General features: G+C 36.0%; 1 protein-coding gene across 3 annotated transcripts in view; it reads left to right on the plus strand.

Moving 5' to 3' along the window:
• The first annotated feature begins 3,398 nt into the window (after nt 1-3,398).
• Nucleotides 3,399-23,697, plus strand: part of LOC117572707 (irregular chiasm C-roughest protein) — an 87,004-nt gene continuing 66,705 nt past the window's right edge. For all 3 annotated transcript variants that reach the window (XM_034255765.2, XM_052005877.1, XM_052005878.1), the window contains exon 1: nt 3,399-4,388. The gene's annotated coding sequence lies outside the window, so the exon portion shown is untranslated. The remainder of the gene's footprint in view (nt 4,389-23,697) is intronic.

Genomic DNA, 23,697 nt, shown 5'->3' on the forward strand with positions numbered 1-23,697 from the left:
GCAGGAGAGGGAGAGGGAGCGGAGAAGAAGCAGAGTCGATGGCAGCTGGCGGGGTCCTGGACGGATTGGCGTTGACGTCGGCTCGAGTGGCAAAGGCACTTCATCATGCCGCCTAATCATTTGACCCACTTGAGAGTTGTGCAAATACTTTTTACGTTGTCACCACCCACTCATCACACACAACGTCACCCACCCCCTTGCATATAGTATTCGCTTGCCGCCCCCCTTCTCCTGTTCGGCTGTCTTGTTCTTCGCAAGCAATCAGTTCGCTCCTTCTCATCCATCCAGCCAGACAGATATATAGAGAGTGGGAGAGAGGGACCAAGAGAGAGAGAGAGAGAGCGAGAGAGAGGCACACATGAGCCGTTCTAATCCTTTCAACAGTCGACTTGAAGCAGTTTTGCATGCATGCAATGATAGAGTTAAACAGGAGTGAGAACAGGAGAGGGAGGAGTGAGAGAAGGCGAATCCTAGATGCCAGTAGCAGTGAAGACAAGGAATTTGGAAAATCTCAGCTCAGTGCCAGGTTGCACGTTGAAAATTTGTCGTCATCGTGTCTCGTACACAAAAACGGCGTTAAGCATAGAACTTTACCAAGAGGAGCTAAGGCAAAGAAAACGAAAGGAAAGGAAAAGAAAGGAACGGAAAGGAAATGAAAGGACAGGACAGGGCAGGACAGGACAGGCAGAAGACGGAACAAAAAGAGACAGGCAGCACATGAGAGAGGCGCTTAGATAGAGGGGGATGCTGCTAGATGGCTCGACGGAAGCAGAGGCAGAAGCAGAGACAAACACATCAAGACGCGCCTTGGCTGCGGCTCAAGGATAAGGCGCAAAATAATAAATTATATTTGCGTGATTTGTGTTTAGATGTGGTTGTTGTTCATCTCAACGTTTTAGTAGTTGTTGTTGTTGTTGCTGCTGCTTGCATACATATTTTGTAATGCCTCAAATGTTAAACATAAATTTCAAATTTAACTTGTGGCTGCCTGACTCTACTGTCTTTGTATTATGTTTTGTTTTATGTTTTCCCTGTTATTGTTAACGCTGCCGTTGTGTTCAACATTTCATTTGCAAAGAGCTCGTCAGCAACTTTGCTCTCTCGCTCACACTCTCACTCTCTGCCGCTCACTCGCACTCGCTCTCACTGTCTGTCTCTCTCTGTCTCGCTCTCTTTTCAAGACGCGTCGTTTCTGGAATGCTGCGCAGAGAGCAGCAGCCAGCGACTGGGCGTGCAGTTAAGAGGCCTGGAGCTGGATGGATCTCTCTTCGTTGTCACAGGGTTGCCGACATTGGCCAAATGTGCATTAAAGTTCGATAGAAACTTCCCCAAAAGGAAAATATAATACAATGCTGACTCGCAAATATTTTCTTATTCTGCACAGCTCGCTTTACCCATGCCATTTCATTTGCCCTTTCTGTCTTGCTTGCAACGCTTGTAATTTTACTCACACACTTAACACTTGAATGAACCCAAATCCAACACACACACACACACGCACACATACACATGTAGTAGAGTAAATCAAAACAGCATTAGTTGCGCTTTTGCTTCTTGAAGGGGGAACAGTTTAACGCTTATATGGAATGCATGTAGTACCTGAGTATGATGACCCTGCAGCAGAGCCGAGTTGACAGTTTGTAGTTTCGCATTGAACCCACTCAACAAAAAAATCTGCAAGCTCCCTTGCAAGCGTGTGTGCTTTTGTCCACGTGTCCAAGATACTTAAAGATATCCGAATTCAATCCAATCAACAAACAGTCGTCAACCCTCACAGCAACTTAATTCAAATATTTGCATTGGCTCATCGAGATCCCAACACTTTGTTAATACCCAATTCAAAAAATATCTATTCTTATTATTAATATCTTTAGCGTGACATAGAAGAAAAGAAGAAGAACGATCATGTTGATAAGTAATCGGCTAGGAGGTACGTTACTAACAAAACCCATTCGAACTTCGCTTAATCAGTGTATTGAAGACTGAAACCCATAAAGCAATTTGTTATAAGCTCATAACAAAGATTCGCACAAAAATATAACACCCATTTTGTGCATTTTCAATGGCCACTGTATATAAAAAATTGGCTCGAATTTTCAAGCAGATGCAGCAGCAGCAACCCCTGAGCACTGAGTTTTGCAATCCGAGCCCGAAAAACGAATTCGAAGTCTCGAGCCCCGCGCACAATGCAACCGCAACACTAACAACTCTACAATTATGAGGATGCGTGCGTGTGTATGTGTGTGTTTGAGTGCCTGCTTGTGTTTGTGTGTTTGTGTGTTTATGTGTGCAATGCCAATGACATTTCCTCTCATCCCTCATGCATTGATTTCATTTCGTCTTTTCACATACTTTTGCCAAACTCAAACTATATTAACAGCTACCTTGGCAACCCTGGAGTGCAGGCAGTGCTATTGTTATTGTTTCTGTTATTCACCGAAGACCCGCACTCAATCCCGTTAATTAGATGTGGATATTTTTGTAAAGATATTTGGACTCCAAGCTAAGTATTTAATATATTGCTGTGACAGAGCATTTAAATGTTGGTGACAATAAGATTTCGTTTATATTTATCTCTGGTCCTATCTAAAGTGAAGTAAAGTATTCTTAAACAGCATCAGATTTGGCGTCAAAAGCCCTTTGTGTTAAACGGAGATCAAATTTGATTTAGATTTTGGTCACGTTTCCTCTCGCCAATTTAAAATATGAAAACTGGAGATGGGAATTTTGGCGCACATCAGAGAGTAACCACACTCTGAATGATTGTTAAGCTTTATGAACGGATTATGAGCTTGTGTATGATGAGAACAACATAATGCAAAATACTGCTAAGCACCTGCGACCCGGAACAACAGGTGTGCCCCTTGTCATAGGGCCGTCAAGGTCCGCTGCGCCAGGGATATTTTTGGTGTAGTAGCTGCGGGGCTGTGGGGAAGTGATTCAATAATTGACGCATTCATTGTTAGAAACTTTAGGTGCATGGAAGGATTCACGCAATGTAATAGTATGCGATTTTATTTATTAGGAGCAGTGGAAAAAATGGTGAAATGTTGTGCGTGAAAGCAGACAGCGAGAGCAAGGGCAACGTCAACGGCAAAGGGTGATGTTGTGCCTTTTGGAAATGCCGACAAAGGCGTGCACACGACAAACTCAAAAACAAAAACAAAAATAAAGCCGGTAAAGCAGTAAAATGTGAAGCAGACAAAGAGCAAAGAGCAAAGAGCGCGCATATCCTTCCAGTTCAGAGAGAGATAGAGAGAGCGAGATGAGTCGAACGCTGCGAAGGGATGGACGACGATGACGCTGAGAGCGAATGCGCTCACTGGAAACAGTTTACAATTGAATTTATTTCACTGCTTGGCGTGCTTCCATTATTGTATAGTTAGTTTGCGAGCATTTATCGTTGTCGTCGGACGTGCGTCGTGGAAAGCGCTTACAATTTGCCATTCTATGCTATTTGCTGAATCGCCACGAATGAAGTGCTGCAAGAAAATCTCAAGCGGGATAGTGAAATTTTTGTGAAAATTGTTTTCATTCGAAGTCAATTGTGTTTTCCATTGGGGGCCAGTAAGCAAAAGAAGAAAATAATACCGTTGACATTTCCGGAGCGGCGTTCGGGGTCACTAAAAAGTTCGATGTCCGCGTGTTTAATAAGAGGCAATAAGAGCACAACAAGGCAAACATAATTAATTGCTGTTCCGACTGTCTGCTGTATGTGTGTACGTGGATGTCTTTGTGTGTTAAATGAAAATCAAAATTAATTGCATTTGAAGCATATTTAAATACGCATTAAGCTCCACATAAACGTGGAAAACTCAACGAGCTTGTGGTTTCAATTGTGAGTAAACAGCATCAACTGTTCCCAACAACAACAACCGCCAACAACAACAAAGGCAACAATAACGTGTTGGAGTAACGTTGTGTTGCGTCGCGTCGAGATTCTCGTTGCCGCCGCCGTCGCAGTCGTCGTCGCCGTCGCCGTTGCGGTCGCAGTCGCCATCGACGTTGGTGCTGCTTGTTGTGCGCGCAATTTCCGGTTTCCGTTTCCGCCGTGGGGTATTTGAGTCTGCACCCGAAAAGTTCTAGCTATAGGCACTGCCCACAAAATTTGCCAACGTGAAAAATACTTGAAGCAAATGAAATGAAAAAGTGTTAATCTTCGAAAAGCAAAGCTTTTCCCCAACCCCCGCCCCGAAAGCAAAGTGCAGACTTACATAAGTTCTTGAAACTGTCGCGTTTTCCAGTTCACGAAGTTGACCCCTTAAATTAGTTTTAATCATTGCACTTGTTAAACAAAACTCAAAAGTCTTGTTCACCTGGCGGCCGCTTCAAAGCTTTGCACAGTGGAGTCTAAAATAGATCAGTTGAACGTCAAGAAATCTAGAAAAGTGAGTGTCAAGCATATATATAATATATGAATTTTTACGATTGGATATTATTTGCAAGTCAGAATACATATTAACATTAAGGTGTATTAAAAGGCTACACATTATAGTGTTCCTCCAACTTTAATTAAATCCTCCTACGAAGTCACATCCACTCCTCCTACTTACCTTACGGGGTATCACACAGCAAAACAACAACTGAAATAACATTTGTACAGACAAGTAATAAAATGCCAGGTACTAGCGGTACTTTTTTGAGCGCCAAAAAGCAGGCAACAAAAAGCAAAGAGTGAGCAAGCGAGAGGGAGAGGGCGACGGGCATAGAGAAGGGGTGTGAAATGTTTATGTGGCACATAAAACTAGCACGACCGTGTCGCATTGTTGGCACAACCATTGCCCCCAACGGGGAGCGGAGCGAGGCAGTCTTTTTTATTTTATGAACTTTTATTATGATATTTGCTTTTGCTTTGCTTTGCTTTTGCTGCTTTTTGTTGTGTCTCACCTTACGAGCCCTGCTCCCCCCTACTTCGTTGCCCTCTTGTAGTAAACAATAATCATAATAATCGTAATCACACTCTCACTCGAATTCGCACTAATACTCCTCGCATTCAGAGTCAACGTGAAACGTAAAAAATGGAAAATGTAAAGAGATAAGAGCAAGTGAAACTGGATCCCATTTGCTCATTTCATGTCTTTCTTTTGTCTGCTGCTCTGCTTCTCTGTTGTCTACACTCTGCTGTCTGCTCTCTGCTGTCTGCTGCCAGTTTTTAGGCGCTTTCGCACGCTTGTTCACACCAAGTCAACCGATGCGATGCCAGGTGGCACTCTTTCTGCATTCACAGTCACAGTCAGAGTCACAGTCACACACCCATTACCCTCCATTCACAGACACTCGCGCCTCAGCGGCGTGTACTACATTGTGCACAAATGAATGCATACTTTCAGGCATTCGAGCATTTACCGTACATTTCTTGGACACAGAAACAGAAAGAGAGAGAGAGAGAGAGAGAGCGCTTACAGAATCCAAATGCACACATACACTGCCCCACCGGCATATGCACACACTCGCGCTATTTTTGTTTTCATCACTGCGCTATTTATTTATCGCACTTTTTGGCCTCTTCGCTGAGCTCACCTGAAACCGTATTTTTAGAGTGGGAGCGGGGACGGGTGCGGGGTCGAGTTACATTTGATTTGTGTTTGTCTGCCCTTTTTTGCCTTTACCTTGTGCTGAATCAAAAGCAGATATGATTCATTTTTATTCTTATTAAACACGGCAACCCTCTGCGCATTTGGATGAACACACAAATAAAATAAAAAGTCAACTTTATCTCACATTTTTGTTAAGCATAACATTTAAGGTGATTTAAAGCAACGAATAAATATACATTTCTGAGAGATTTCGATAAAAATACCTTAATGAATTATTGAGTTTATGATATCAAAGGTATTTCAAGCGAAGAGCATTCTTGTATAACTGCTTATTGTTTCCATAATGGATGTAATAAACTTAAAAGTAGCAAAAAACACAATTTTATGGTGTAAATATTAGGTACAACTATTCAGATTAATACGCTGTTTAGATTGACCGAAAAACTAAAAAATTTGGTAAAAGTTCAACCTTCTGTTGAGTTTAACAAATTTAAATTATAATACATATTACTCTAAAGAAGTAAATAATTATCGAAAAACAAAAAAAGGAAATTTGCAAAGATATAAGAAATATTTGTTAAATCTTGCATCACAGAATAGAATATTTTAAGCAGATGCTGTTTATGTAATCGGGGATTAATTTTCTTTGGTTGAAAGTGTGATGCCAAATGTAATAAATATAATAAATATTTTGCTTATTTTCGGTATATTTTTGTGTTTGAAACAATAAGTGCTTCCACTTTATTCAAAATATATTCTAATGTAATCCAATAAGACCGAAAGTTGTTTTCTTAATTGCTTTATTTATAATTATTGGCATTTCACCTTTTTGCAGATAAGTTTCAAGCGTGTGGGGAAATTGAGTCAATATCTTACTAATTCTGCTTTTAAATTTCCCTTTTGATTTGAATATCGAAAGCTCTCGGCAACTAATTGACCTTAATTCCTTTAATCAATATTATTTGTGCTGGTGATGGGGAATCCGGATACTAAATACCCAACACCTAATCCTGCACACGAAGTCAGTGTGAATGAGTTTGGGTTCGTGCCATAATTTGATTGTATCGGCCTCGACTAAAATGGGCTACTCATATTAGATTAAGTGTAGACAAAACAAATTCATGAGACAGCGCCCAAAGCAGTTTCTATAGTAATATTACAAATTTGCTCAAGCTTAATATTTAATGAGGGATATTCTAATATCTGTTAATTCTTTAGTCAGGTATTGAGGAGATAAAATATGTTATACTCGCTTTCAATTGAACATTTGGAATGATATGTACAAATCCTCTATATTATAATATTCAAATTGTTCTGTTATACTCTTTACACAGATGATAGAAGGGCATTATAATTTTTTTGGTTATTGTATGTGACAGGCAAAGAAGGTTTATTCGATCCCATAAAATATATATATCCTTGATCAGTGTTCATAGAAACTGTTCATAAAACAACATTATATAGCAAAAATATTTGCTGCTGTCGGGTGGTAATCTGGTATATTTTGTACGCTATGGTATACTTTTAATGTAGTAGTAAATCGATCCGAAATATAGGTTTTGGTATATTTTTGTATTTTTGTATGTATTTTCGCTGTGTTTTGATAAACCGATATCTGAAATGGAAGTTTTGTTATATTTTAGTATTTTCGGTATATTTTTGATATGTTTATCGTTCTGTTTTGCTTAACAGTTTGATAGACCCTTTTCATCATTTCAAAAAAACACAGGTCTAAAAATCTTTGGGTTGCCTTGGTTTAATTTGGCCAATATATCAGCATTAATAAATCACAAAATTTCACAAAAAGTTACCTTCAAAATCTCAGAGGCGGTTGGGGTTCACACATGCATATTCTCACTCACACAAATATACAAATTGTGTGTATTACACACACATGGAGACAGCTTTTGACAGTGACTTATTGTAGCTGCCATTGTGTGTTTTTAGAGTTGGAGTGTGATGTGGGGGTTACTCATAAATTACTTATATAAAACAAAAACTTAATTTTAACTATGATATTAATCAATTAAAATATGTGCAAAAATGGGATATACTGCTCAAACATCAAATATACCAATAAATTTTAATTTTTCTGAGGTAAAAATTCTTTGCTGTGAAATTTGATAGGTTTGATATGGAGTCAATAAAATGAGTATGAACAAGCTATTAATTGAATGTGAGATACTTAAGGTACAATTTTATGAAAAGAATGAATATAAAGTTTGAAGGTGCCTTTTCTGTTGAAATATATAAATAAATAAACAAAATATCATACAGTAGAAAATATATCAAAATAACTATTGAGGCGTTTAAGTTCCAATACCATTTACATCAGCGTGAGATAAATTAGTAAAGTTGGATGCAAACTATATTGCATAATAACTGAACAGTTGAAATACATTAAAGCCGATGTAATGGAAAATATGAATTTCATTGCTGTTTAGCTAAATCAATAAAAATTTGTAATAAAAATGGAAGACCGATCAACTTATAAACAGTGTAGAATCCAAACGAGAAGTACCACCTGCAGAGATATTGTTCCAGGACCATTATTCCATCCTCCAAAAGTCAATTTTTCATTCTTCAATATCTAATGAATGAAATAAAGATAGTATCACAAAAGGTCTCATTGAATTTAATTACATCAGCGATGAAGTTTAAAGTTTGCTTCATTTCAATGGCTCCTCTGCTCTAAGGTCTTTAAATTGAGTTATAAGGAATATTGAGGCTCAAAATTCTGTGAAACCCATGCCAGCTGTACAATTTAAGTTCGGCGTCCCAGCAAAAAACCTCTTTGAAAGGAAATCAATGAATTTTGCATATTCGTAAAAGTTAAAAATCTCCAGTTTCCTCGATTTAAAGACAAAGAAATCAAGTGAAGTTGTGGAAAATAAAATCCCTGTTCTGAAATCTGTAAAGAGAAGTTAAAAAAGGGAACAAATCTTTGTTAAGATAGGAAAATAAAGGAAATGAGTTGACGATTCATGACTCATATGTAAAACTGTTTCCCAGTTTTCGGAGTATCGCACGAAACTTTTTAAGATGACTAATAAAATGACAACTACTTGCAAAGTTTGTCAAAAGAAAAGCGAAACAAATTTGTTTTCAATATTTTGTAAGCGATAATTAGCAAAACATGAGAGTCTTGGGATATATTCTAACGTATATATTATATATGTCATTAGCGATTGTCTCTATCCCTATAAGTAGTTGCAACCAAACGCATTTGCAATGTAGAATCGTATCGCTCTTGGCTAAAAGCGAGCTTGTGCTTGCAACACAACATGTTGGAGCCAAAAAATGCAAATTTAAAATGCGTTGGCATGTCAAAAATCCACAAGCACACACACACATACACTCACATAGATGCACACACAAACGCACACAGACACAGGGTGCTATTGCAGACAGGCGCATGGGATTTGAGTGCGATGAAAATCGATAAATGAGATACACGCACATGTACGACAACGCGTGTATCTATGTATATATGTATGTATGTGTGTATGTGTGTGTATGGGTATGTGAGAGTGGGTGTGCTTATCGAGGGTTAAACTTTTACTCTAGCAGTATACTTTGCTATGCAACTACTATAGACGAATTTGGCAAGACGACAACAGAGGAGAAAAGAGAATGAATTAGTAGATAGAGAGAGAGGAAGTAAGAGAGAGCCGGCAAAAAATAGCTTAATAGGAAATAGCGCAAAAACGTCACTCCTCCACATAAAGGAAGAGTGAAAGGGACGGTCGGCAGATTGCAAAGGGGAAGCGAGAACAAAATGTGGGGATGGGCAGACACCATATAACGATGCTGGCGAAAAAATCCTTGCACGTATCGCGCTGAAGAAATCGCCGAGCACATTGTTATGTCCTTCAGACCCTGTCCTCTATCTGCTACAGCGCTTGCAAAAGGGTTCAGACATGCACCTCGATAGAGTAGGGTCGTGACGTCGCATGGGGATGTTTCTTATCGTGCGAGTCTCGGTCGCTTATGGTATACTATCTAACATAAGTATAGTATGTGGTGTGTGGCATTAGACAAATGCAAATTTTTATGGCAGCCCTCTTTGTAAGCGCACTTAATTCGCCAATGAGACCGCGGTTCTCATAAGATTACTTACACATAAAGAAAAAACGTGCTAAAAAGATATAATATGAATCATGATTATATGATGTAAGAACTGAAACAAGAAAGTAAAATCTTAAATTAAGATCAAACATTAAAGAAGTTAGAAATATCCGCAACCTATTTAAAATAAAACCAAAACAGTATTATTTCTAAAATATACCAAACTAATGTACTAAATGAATTACCTTTAAAAATATACCATAGAGTGCTAATATATATCAGATTCTCAACCAGTTGTAAGTAGGAATTTTTCCCATACAATATACATACCAAACTAATGTACGAAGTGGATCTGTTTTAGTATATTAATATGTGACTTAAAAAATATACCATAGAGTGCTAAATATATTTCAGATTCTCAACCAAAGCGGCTAACCAGTTATAAGTAGGAATTTTCCCCATACAACTTGTGTTTCTTAAATAATTTATAAGTCCATGTTGATTTGCGGTATATCTATTTACTGAGATAACAGCAACAGCAACAACACCAAATTCTGGATTCTAAGATTTACAATATTGGCACTGCCAAGATTTTAAATTCTTGTTTCAAGAAATACAAAGAAAATTTTTGAATTTGAGAGCTTTGAAAATTAAAAAAAAAAAAAATAAATGTTGAGTGTCCTAATTATAAATGAGAAACGAGAAATCTTGTTTTCAGAACTTTTTAATTAAGATTTTAAGATTCTGTTTTAAATATTCTTACTTAAGACCTGAAATCTTCTTTTGAACGTAGATGTTTTTCTCTCTGTGTAGTGAATGGGTGCCAGTTTTCTGTGCCATTCCACATCAAAGTGTTTCAAGGAGTGTTGTTGAAACTAATTGCAGAATTCTCTCAAGTAGCGACGGAGAAAATAATTCTCTTAGATCTCATTTCTGAATATGAGAAAAATGTAATTTTCAAAAAAACAAAAGTAACTATGTTATGCAGCTGCTTTGAATTCATTTGCTGCTTTAATATTGAAGCACAATTTAATGTTACTAGAGTTTGGCAGATTCTGATCAGCACGAGGCGTTATACGGAAACCGCCATAAATGAACAACATCTCCACGCCTCCTACACCACATCGGAGCACAGCAATCGGGCATCCTGCCTTTTCTGTGTGTGTGTGTGTGTGTGTGTGCTTCTTTTCACCGTCTGCATCACGCGCAGAGAAGTAGGCAATAAGCATCGTGTTTGTGTATATGGCACAAACATTTTAACGTATTTTTATTACGTATGCAACGTGGTGTGCGGGTGTATGTGTGTGTTTCTGTGTGTGTGTTTGGGCATGTCGACAGGCTCATTGCTGAATTTATGAAAATTTCTGCCCTCTGATGTGGGAAGCTGCTTCTGGGTTTGGGGGTTTGGGTCTGGGGGTTGGGCCAAAAAAACATTAGCACCCAATAGAGTTTAATGCGTGCGTGTTAGTCGACAATGCTGTGCCAATGTGTGTGTGTGGGAGGTTGTGGATGAGATGCCACGACTGCGTCTGACTCAATGTGTGTGTGTGTTTGTGTGTAACCCTCAGCCGATGTATATCCTGTCAGCGAGGGGTCCCAGCTGTTGGAATGTTGATACTGACGGCAACTTCTGCCTAATATTAACGTTCCCAATGAAAACGCCAACAACAACGTCGACGTCGACTTCGACGCCAACGTCTACGTCAACGCCAACGGCAATGCCATCGCCAATTTGCGGCTTAACATCTTTGAATTATTGAGGCGCGTTTTGGGGTCGTAGGCACTCCGACCATTGAAGGCTCACAGGTCCTGGAGGTTCATCGCTCCGCATTCCCCTCTCGCCGTTGACCAATCGCTATTGATTGCGAGCTCTTGGCGATATTAAACTTTTATCAAAATGAATTTAGCGGTTTTTGTGCGTTTGGTTTCAAAATTTGGGAAGTGATTAATCCGATACTTTTTGATGTTGTTGTTGTTGTATTTGCTGTGACCTCTGATCTTTGGGGATTTTCCTTAGCTAAACGGAATTCCTTTATTTAAAGTAGCTTCAAATTACAAATTGAGTTTGCTGAGCTTGAAAATATTTTGTGCAGTTTCTTACTTCTTTTCTTTTCAACGTTTGAAATGGTGAAAACAATATTTCTAAAATTATAAATTGAAATATATACATGAGTAATATTTTATAATAGATTATTCATATATATATTTTAAAAGTGATCTGATTCTGATGACTGTTAAGCATACATTACCATATAATTTGACCTAATCTTTTCCTTCTTTTCGATTTACGATTATATCTCAACTTGGCAGTCTAAATTAATACAATTAACTTTCCTTTTATGCGCCGTGCTTCCACTTTTTAAGCAGCTCAATCTCTATGTGAAAGAACGTTTGTTTATATTGTGAGCTGTTTTGTTATTCCGTTTTTTTTTTATTTTAATGCGCTATACTCATCGTTGTCTCCCATCAGCCGAGTGAAGACAGTAATAGAAAAGTGCCAGGCGGCGTTGCAAATCTTACTTGCGATGCTGCGGCAAATACTTTAATTTATGCAATAATCCTATTACAGAAACAGCAACAACATAAACAACGAATAGGGAACAGAAGCGACAATAAGACGAACAAATGGTAAACACAAAATAAAACAAAACAACAAATAATCAAGTACATGACAAAACGGGATTCACGTATCGACTAGCAGATACTCTGTCTTATGGAGAAGGCAGTCACTTAAAGAAAATGTTTACATCTTTTCGGATTTATTGTTCGCAAGTGGACAAAACTTAAAATAAATATAAAATAAATAAAATGTCGTAATTTTTTGTTTACTTTGTGAAATCAAAGCAGAGAATTCTTTTCTACAATGCCAACTCATATATAGCCTTCGGTATATTTTAGTATTATTTCGGTATACAATTTTAGTATATTTTAAGAATAATACCGCCCTGTTTTGCCCTTATTCAAACTGCGTAGCGGATATCACACATTAACTTAATTTAATATAGAACAATAAATGGCAGAAGTTTAAACATTTTCTATTTTTTTAGATACAAGTCTAGCTAAAACTATAAAAATAATATATAACCTTTAATATAAAATATTGAAAAATCGTAGTTCGGGCTGTTGGCATATGTATATTATTAAAATGACATGTTACAATTACAGATCAATTGGATAGTTAAAACCAACAAGAACAAAGTTTGAAGAGCGTCGCTTAAAACATCCAATCTAAATCGGTTTAATTCTCAAACGTTGTTCAAATTTTCACTTGAAATAGGAATATTCCTTAATAGTAGTTGGAAAAAAGTAAGCATAATATTCGTATTTCTTTAAGAGCCGATAATTGAAAGTCGTTCTAAGGGCTTTTATTTGAATCTATCAAGAATCTGATATAATTAAGAAATATTGCATTTTTCTGCAATTATGAGCTTCAACACTTTCGATTAAAGATGCCAAAAGACTTGAGGAGAGTAGGGCGAAGAATGCAATTGTGCTTGGAGAAGATTTTCCCTTCACTTTGTCCAGCTCGTTAAGCATTGTATTTTATTTTGCTTTAATTTTCTTGGTTCGTTGGTACGTCGAAGAAAGCCATCCCATAGAAACCTGCCCCAATTCCTTTCGCTCATTCCCGATGCGACTCATTTGCATTTTCTGTGCGTTTTGCCTGTGGGTTCTGTTCTTTTTCTTCCTCTTCTTCTTCATCGTTTTTTTTTTGTTCGTTGAATTGTCATTTTGTATGCCTTGACTTTGCCATTTGCCGCATCTTTGCGTCTTAGCAGCAATTCCATTTATTTTACTTTCTGCTTTTAACACAAAAAATTACCAATTCAATTTTACGACTTTATTCTACGCCCTTGCCACGTGGCGCAATTCGCAAAGCTGCTGATGGAGATCTGCTCGCTTGATACACATCAAATTTAAATGGGTGGAAAAAAAATGCTGGGCCCTGTTGTGAAATGTATAACTACGGTGTTAGTTGTATTCCAAAGTCGATTAGCGTTTATATTACACAAAATAGTATTGATTAAATGCATAGCACAAAAGAACGTTGTTCTCACCTTATAAATTGTATAAAAAGAAGAGTTTATTTTATAAAAGTTTATTTAAAGCTACCTCAACGTTAAATTGAAATCATTCCTTACTCCAGATATATCCAAAAGTTATCTTTATTAATAATATGAAAAGAAGAGCTTATTTTATAAAACTTTATTTAAAGCTACCTCAACTTAAATTGAAATCATTCATTATTCCATTTACTTATATAAAATACTTCCGAAATATCCAAAAGTTATCGTTATAAATTGCATAAAAAGAAGAGTTAATTTTATAAAACTTTATTTTAAGCTACCTCAACTTTAAATTGAAATCATTCATTATTACATTTACTTATTATTACTTACTCCAGATATATCCAAAAGTTATCTTTATAAATAATATGAAAAGAAGAGCTTATTTTATAAAACATTATTTAAAGCTACCTTAACTTTAAATTGAAATCATTCCTTATTCCATTTACTTCTATAATATGCTCCAGATATATCCAAAAGTTATCTTCCATTGGAGCATTCTTACTTCACTTTATATCATGCACCTCTCATGGATTTTCTCTCTTTAGAGAGGATAAGTGCATGCCTCTCATATCGCACTATGCAAATCCCTTTATAAATAAATTTGCCATGCTGTTGGCGAACTTTGACGGGCGGGAGGATTAGCAACTCAGCTGCTTGTCTCTTGACTCGCATTGGAAATCAACTTAATTCGATGCGGGTGTTAATGGAATGGTAATGGTAGAATATCTGCCACCGGCCAGTTAATCGGATAATGTATCTTGGGGTTTGCCCATTGAGTGCGATAAATTATTATGCAAATCTTAAGCAATTTGAATTGCCAGAGTCGAATATCCTCACTCGAGACAGAAAAAATGTGTTTATAAACAACGGCTGAAGTTCCTAGTCGAGCTTTTACCGTGAAACATTGCAAAGCATCTTTGATTATGTCATTGAAGTTTTAGTGTTTCTCACAATCGAACCCTACAGCCAGTTGTTATACTAACAGGTTCTTAAATAATTGTTTCACCTTACTATTTTTATAAAGTTGTTTATTCCGACTAGCTGAAGGAACTATGAACACATAGTTAGGGAGAGTTTCCTAAATTTTATCGTGAAATAAGACTGGATCTAAAATATATCTTTTAATGTTGTATGAAAGTTTCAAAAAGTTTTATCCTGGATCATGAAACAATGCACTTGGTGCTTGAAATAAAATATAACTCAGTAGAGTTTAATAATGTCGAGCATCGGCATTAATTAGATATTAACGGAACTAATTAAAAACCTTTTCTCAAAAATATACTTTGGAGTAGTGTTGTATATTGTTCTTCTCTGTTCCATTTTTGGTAACTTTAAACCTGCTTTGTTTTAATTTTAGGAAATATTGTTCTATTTAGTTTCATAAATGTATTTGTATTTGAATTATTTTATATTGTGTATTAGTTTAAATAGTTAGTAGATGATTAATTTCAATTTACTGAATATATATTTTTTGCTTGTACATAAAGTTCGGATCCAAAGTTGATTCCGAGTTGAGGTTGAACAACAACTCGTCAAAATTCTTAAAAATTCTAACGCGATTGAATTTACGCTCATTTTATGAAATAGATAAAGGGATGGATAAATTTTGTATTTATTGTTTATAGAGCCAATTACACAATATTTTGACTCGTATTGAGTGCTGATTCAATGTAAACACATATGATATGTATATTCGATATGCGATAGACTCCCCTTTAAATGTTATATAAAACAGTCTTACACTCCTTGTGCATTTGTAATGGCTGCAGTGTGTATAGGGAATTTAAAAGGATAAGGAGTCCAATATGGCGTTGCTTTTGTACAGACAATCAATAAACAGACTCTTAGCTTGTGGCTCATAGTTGATGGTTTGCCAACCGAGAGCAGAGCGTCGGAGGCGGAAATGCTCATAAAAAGAAAATACTACCAGCGAACGGAGCTATAAACATTTCATGAAGACGCATCAAAAAAATGTGTATCGAGGCATAAAAACTTAAGTAACAAGAAAGTTGTGCCTGTATCAACGATGAACTGAACGTAAAACTGAAGCTGGGTAATAAAACCTGAAAGGAGGAAAGACTTCTAACCTACACAAAGAAGTTTAGAGTGCTTGAATACGAGATGTTCTATGAAAAATCTCGCGAGAATCCAGAACACAATACACTATTTTATTTGAATTAAAATCAATTGAAAATTTTAGACTTAGATTTACTATTTATAAACTTATTGTTTAAGCAAAGACGCCGCGAATTGTGGTTGTTTTTTAACTTAGTCAAAACTCTTTAAGTAATATCTCTAGGATACTAACCTTTTTCTAGCGCATAGCGAAATCTTGTTTACGAGTAATTCAGCTTTTTTTGTATAGCAATATTGCTAATTTTATCAGACTCTTACAAATTTTAAACACAATAGTTAATCAAATCTTTAAACTTGATAAAAAAACTTAACGCAAGCGAAAAATAATTCTTTTTAAAAATAGTACAAAGCTAATTGAAGATCTAATTGCCCTGGCTAAGACTATCACCACAAAACTTTTACATTTTATAGAGGTAAACGGCATCTGTTGCATCTTTTCGGTAGTTCACTTGTATAACAATTGCATTTGCATTTGAATAAAAACATTGATTTTAAATTTTTATTGTCATTTATTTATTCTTAATTAAGTTCGAGTTCTCTAGAGCGTAAAACGGCAGCAAAACCAAACACAAAATGAAATTTGGGGCTTTGCCAGGGTGGTAAAAAGAGAGAGAGAGAGAGATCCAAATAAACTGGCAGTCGCAAGCTGGTAAAAACCACTTAATCCAATTTAAGATTCGAACCACTTGAGCTCAACTCTAGGCGTATAAGCAAAGCGATTCAGTTAAGTTTCTTACATAGAAGTATTTTTATTTTGTTTGTTTCATCTGTTGGAGTTTCACAGAACTATGCTATGTTTTGGTATTAACGCTTGAACATTTGAGAGAAATTGCACTTACTCTCTTGTAATCAAGTATTATTTTTTGTTTATATTGTACGTATGTATATATTTTGGGCATTTTGTTACTTGCTCGAGAATATTTTGTGCAAACAGAAATGCTTTTGTGAAACTCTTCATTACTTGTGTATTATTTTAAGTTACTCCCAGTAAGTTCGATGTTTATACTTACTATCCATAAGGTAGAAGGGTATTATAACTTTGTACCAACTCTCTGACCCCATATATATATATATATATATTTAATTATATTCTTCATCGTCTGTCTTTTCATCTCTTTGTTTGAATACTTCGAGTTAAAGACTTTAAGAGATAGATTAATATTCATTTACAGAACTTGTTATATCAATATGCCAGATAAACATTTCGGTATATTTCAGTATTTTTTGGTGTATTTATGGTATATTTAAATGATACTTGTGCAGTAATTTTTGTATCACTATTCCAGATATACATTTCGGTATATTTCAGTATTTTTCGGTATATAAATTTGGTATATTTAAATGATAATACCTTATTGGTTTGCGTTTATTGATAACTGGTCCCTGTCAAGCCCAGTTGGTTGCTTAAGTATGTACGTTCTATCTCATATTCTTTATTGACTTTCATTTCGACTAAAATTCATATTCTAATGTGAACATTGTGTTAGTTACCGTTTACTAGTATTCTGCTATTTACATTTTAAATACAATTACTTAAACAATTAGATGAGAACAACTATCTTCAGAAAATCTTATGGTTCTTTTGAATGGGTGCAAACTTTCCCTTGCGTAGCACTTTTAACTGTAGCATATTAAAAACCAATTCACATTACAACCCGATGAAAATTTTACTCCATTCAACTTCTTTAAATCCCCCTATTTTAGAACTTAACATCGGAATCTCCAATTACAAAGATTCAATTTCTTTTGGCAATTGCGAAATAAGAAAATGAATGGCGATTTCGATTTTAATTGACATTCTAATGACGCGAAAGAGGAAATCAAATGGAGCACAAAACTATTTTTCAGTAAAGCTCCAATGATACAATATTAATGTTCGTGTACAATTTTATCGGTGGCTTCAGCACTATTTTTTCCCTGGGAGAGAATTGTCTCCGCTTCGCAGCGAAATTTTCTAGCTTATACAAGGAACAGACTTAGTTCTGTTCGCTCTATTCGCTCTGTAGCATGTGGCTTTTTGCTATTTATGTTCGCATGTCCATGAGCACATGACCCCCATATAAAATAAATTACTTTAGTTATCTAAATGGTATACCCACCTACAATCGTACATACTCGTACATATGAACAACTTTGTATACAAATCCACACACACACATTCGTAAATGTGGTGTCTGTTTTCTTTCTCTTCTCGCTTTGTTCACTGTCTTCGATACTCTGTCGCAATTCAACACCCTTAACTATTGTACATAAAAGTAGAAGGGAACTTTTAATTTGAAAAGAAGAAATCACGAAATAAAAGATTCATATAGGAAATATTCAATAAAAACTACGAATTTTATCTGATTCAAAAAGTTTAGTCAACTCGCAATATCGGTGGTAATAAAAATTATTGAGAAGAGTATGAGAGCTTCGTTATCACTTGATTCACATTTTTTGCTTCGACTCTCGTGGTAGGTTTCATTTTCGCCATCCTTTTGAAGCCCGCCTTTTTGCTTTTAGCCAAACAAATGATAACAATAAATTACACTCTCGAGATTTGGTCGAGCTTAAGTATGAAGTGCAGTCAGTCGACGTCGATGCGTCCTGCCAAAATAATACTGGCGATGGCGAGGGGGGGCGAATGCGGGGGGTTGGGCGATGGGAAGTGGACGCCACATCAAGTGGAAAAAGCACTTGGGGTTGCTCTTCTTTTATTTTCGCTCCTCTTTATTTTATTTAATTTTTTTGAGAGCACAAAAAATGAATGGAAAGAGAATAAAAGAAGCGAAAGAAAGAAAAAAACAAGTATTTGGTATACTGGCAAAGGCAACAAAAATGGCAAGAAAATAGAACGTCGGATAGCAAAAATAAATGTTATAATTTAGCGACTCAATTTGTGTAGTAAATTTATCAAAAGGTTGCCAGAGAGCGGCTCAACTTTGTATGCCACGCCCACCCACACACAAAAGTAGTCTGATAGTAGATGGATTTTCTGATGGTACATTTTAGTTGCCATTTATAAGTTCTCACCTCCATTGATTTTCTGCTCCTGCTGTTGTTGTTGTTGTTGTTGATGCTTTGCTCATATTAATTTAGGGTACTTTGCGGTCAGCAGGTAATAAATCTATTCAGGTGATAATAAGTGCCATTGGCAGCGATTTGTTTAGTTTTTATTGCATACATTTAGGCTTTCTTTATAGTCATTACATCTTCTGAAATGCCATTTGCTGCCACATACATACATACTTACTTATTTTGGGGTGTCGCTATAAAAGTCCATAAAAAGACTGAAAAAACCTAATACATACGCATAATTTATGGGTGATATTATTAATAACTACTTAAGGCAGTTACTTAATGATCCTACAAAATCAGTTTCTTTGTTGCAAACGTGTTTTTTGTATCTGAATTCCTTTTAATGTTGTTTTAACTTGCATATATACATATAGAGTTCTTTGTTTCGACATGTAAATGGCTTTCAAACAATAAACGAAACGCTAGCATCTAGCAATCTATTTCTTTACAATTAGTAAAGTGAAGTAGTTCCTAATTCGACCTGCAATTAATATTAATTAGTTGAATTAAAACTACAAAAAATGATCAACAATTAAAATATGCGTGCTTGGATTCGCTTTAAGAATGTTGTAGTGTTTTCAGTTCACTATAATTACTACACGTATTCTAATTCGCGTATAGGGTTTCTATTATAATCGAATTAATGTTATATAATATGTAGCGTAGAGTGCAGCTGTGGACTGGAATTTGCACATAACAATGAAACCTTAAATAGATACAAATTTGTTCATATTAGTTTTTTGATTATGAAGCTGGATGCAAATGTAAAAAAAAAACTTTTAAAATAGCATTTATTTAATTATATCGAAATATTAAAATATTTCTTTTTAAACTGCTTGCAACCCGTGATGCTAGTCAATGGTATTTTATTTTTTTTTTCTTCACGTTTTATTACATTTTAGTGTTTGCCATTTGCGATATGCATATCTGTTACTTTGATTTTGTATTGACATGTATGCATCCAATTTTGATACTTGCTACACATGTGGATACATTTGTAGCACATGAAGTATGTATGTATATTTTTGATCAATGTCAACAGGCGAGACGATATAGCCTATATTTTGCATCCAGTATATAAATATATATATAATATTGATATATTTCAGTATTTTTCGGTATATTGATGTCGGTTATTTCACAATAGAGCACACTCGACTGTGGCTTGTTCCTTCTTATTTCTATTTAAATTTACATATAGTAAATCGTATTTTAACGACAAAAGTACATATTTCACCCGTTACGATGGAAGTGAATGACTTTATCATCTAGAAATGTTTGAAATAGTCAATAAGCAGAGCTGAGAATATACTCATGTACTATTTGTTGCACGCAGATCAAATTTATTTATAGTTACATGTACTAGACTCATCACGATTATAGTGTTTTTATTTATTTACTTAATGTAGCTTGAAGCCTTTGAGGAAATAAATGTAAACGATTGGGGTGAAAACACTGGGGACGTCTCTGGTAATCTCGCATAGCCGGAAAACGTGTTCAACTAGACCACTTGGCTGTTGGTTAGAACCTATTCGATGGTTTAAAACAATTTTATAGAATTTTTATGCCACAGACTGAACGCACAACCAAACAAAACAACAGCAGAGCTGACCTCAATAAATGTTTGGAAAGTGTGTAAATATTGCAGGCTCACTTTGGAGCCAGCCTTAAATCGTGTTACGCTATGGTTATATTGCTGTTAATGCGAACTGAATGTTTTAAATGACTTTTAAATGAATTTACTTGCAATAATACTAGATTATTGCAGTACACACTCTTGAATTCAATATAAAAGCCAACGTACTTACCCAGGTGTGTATGGCACCACATATTATTAACTAATCCCAAATGTGCCATTATTTTTTCCACTGATTTCATACCATATAAATCGAAATCAGGCCGTAAATTTAATGTGGACTGGGGATATCTCTTGTGGGTCATCATCTGCTTGCATTCAGTTAGCTGCTTTACCGTCGTTGTTCGCATATCAATGAGCTAGCCATTCAGTCTGTAGAACGCATTGTTTTGCTGGCCTTGCAACGGCAACGCTGATAATATATTATACTTTTGCTTCAGTGCACACATTTGTCGAGTACAGTGAAGACTTCCAAGGCGGACATTAGCCGGATATAAGAGTACACTTTCGTATAGTTTACACAGCAATTTCGGCTCATTTTGCTTAGCTTTCACTGTATATCAATAGATTTTGCTGACTTCACCTTGACAAATCCAAATCCACATGCACATGCAATCTTCGTCTTCATGGCAATTTTCACATACGCAAACGCAAACGCAGACCATGCATTTCTTTTCGCTTCTTCTACACGTATATTTTAGTTTGTCATTTTTTGTGACAACGTTGGCTTAAAATGCTCTCCCAGCCTCTCCCAGCGGCCCTGAAATCAATATGGTTTCGACGCCATTCAGCTCTTCGCAAACTTGGCAAACTGCATCCGTCGTCCTTGCCGTCGTCGCAATGCATTCTGGCAACTGTTTCTTTCACTGGTTCTTGGCTCTCTGGGCTCTGGGTTCTGGGTGCTGGGTTCTGGGTCTTGGTCTGGCCCCGACCTACTTGTATCTGCTGAGCAAACTGAATTTTCTTGTCATATTTTCAATTTGTGTCGCCTTGCTTTCGAAACTTGTAGGTGTCAGATTCTGCGCTGCTTTATGGACCAAGTTGACAATTGCAATAAAAATGTTGGCAGGGATTATAACAAGCATGTAATGTCCCATTTTTCCACCTCAATTTTCAAACGTTGCTGTTGCTGCCTACTCACCTTTGCCAACTCTTCAGCATTTCACTTCTATCTATCTATTTTCCTTTGTTCGTTGCCATTTCATGTGCAAAATGTCAATTGAGCTTAAGAGCAAATGTATTTGATTTCATCTTGCTTGCAATAGTTTTCCGTTGTTTAGTTCTGTGTTTCTATTCTATTCTGGATATGACATACAGGTGAATAGCTTGTTGAAGTCTTCCATTTGTAGTCTTAAACAAAGCAAGACCATAATAGAAAATAATGTATTCATTGCTCAACACTTTCGCAATGAGTAGAAAATAACAAATAGCAGCAATTAATTTAAACACATTTTTTAACATCGGTCCTCATTGCAAAGTATTTCATTTTTGGCTGGATTTGTAGACGTTTAAACATCCCAAAAGCAATATAGGATCTGTTAAACGAATGCGGTATTGCGGTTCCCAACAGTATGTTGGGCCTGCTAAAGCATTTCAAATCACCCTTTCACCGCAAGCCCATAAGCCGGTGTTAGATAATAAACAGCTCACAACTAAATGAACTTTTGGTTGAATACAACTCGGTCGACAAATATTTCAATACTCGGTGGGTGTAACCGAAGGTAAGCTGATTAGGTTGGCAGCATGAAAACAAAAATATATTGGATAAACCACGACACATAAATGGTACATGTTACCACAGTACAGAGCTAGACTGATTGCCAAAGAATTTTGTTTAACTGAACCAAGTCGTTTCAATTTAGTATGATTTTTTTTGTTAAAGGATATATTGAATCGTTTTAGTGGCTTGGAAGAGTTAATTATGTAAAAGCTACATTTCATAATGTTAGTCATAGTTTTTTTTGTATATTTATAAAAATAAAAGATACTCTTAAATTCCGCCCAAAATATTGTTTTCAGCTAAAGTCTATACATAAAGGGTTTTACTTCATTTCAGAGTAGCAAAGAAATATGCATAGCGAACTAGGCCTGCAACCGAATTACAACTTACAGGTTTTCCACAACTTCATCTAGTTCTTTTCCTTATCAGGAAATTCTTAGATAATTTATAGTCTAAGAAAAATACTAAGATATACCAAAGGCTACATTTGGAATATTGCTATATCGATAAACTATTAGAAAAAGAAAATTTTTTGCTAAATAACGTATACATTTTTTATATTCGATAGATCGTTATGTAGGTCCTTTTGAACGGACAGACAGACATATATGGCTATATGTAGTGTAGAGTTTAAAGTATCACTTGAAAGCTAAGGATAAATGTCACCCAACATCATGTCTCCATCGTTACTTATAGAAAATGACGGAGATGTGTCTGGATTTGATTGCGCAATGGCTGAAAGGTTTCATAGAAGATGTACTTATTAGAGGTTTGCCCTGAATTGATTTAGATCTTCGGCACAAAAGTATTTTTGGCATTTATAGTATTGAGCAATGACTACAATTTTATATTGCACCGCAAAATTAAATGGAAAACTTCATTCTGTTATCTAAATAATATTCTATAAAGTATGTCACACACAAATTGTAATTATACGCGCCACAATAACAAAGACCGTCGGTCTCTGACCAATTTATGGGTATTTTACTTTTTGGAAGCTTTCGGAATTTGTTGGTTGCCCTGGAGCATGGGCGACAGTCGCAATCAAAGCCAAATTATATGCATCTATAACATTGTACGTTGTTGCTGTGGTTGAGGGATTGTTTCAATGGGGAAACCAAAGCGAAACAAACAAAATCGAGGAAAAAGAGAATCGAATGCAATTTAAATAGGAAACCAATTAAATTTAAACACACAAAACCCAACAAAAGATCTATGTCCCGAGGCCGAATACGCCAGAGAATGGAAGTGTGATCAGGGGGCACAATGGAAATGGATGAGGTATAAGTGCTTATACACAGCGAGCAGCCATAGAAATTGGTTTGGTCAATTAATGAGTCTCTTTTATTGTTTGATTGTCGATACATTCACGGCGTGTTGGATTAAATGTGTAACTTGCGCCGAAGGCCTTTCTTCTAACGAACAATGTATATTAATTGCATATATTATATTACAGTTAATCATTAACAACAA

This window comes from Drosophila albomicans, chromosome 3 (assembly GCF_009650485.2).
Source record: "Drosophila albomicans strain 15112-1751.03 chromosome 3, ASM965048v2, whole genome shotgun sequence".
Lineage (NCBI taxonomy): Eukaryota > Metazoa > Arthropoda > Insecta > Diptera > Drosophilidae > Drosophila > Drosophila albomicans.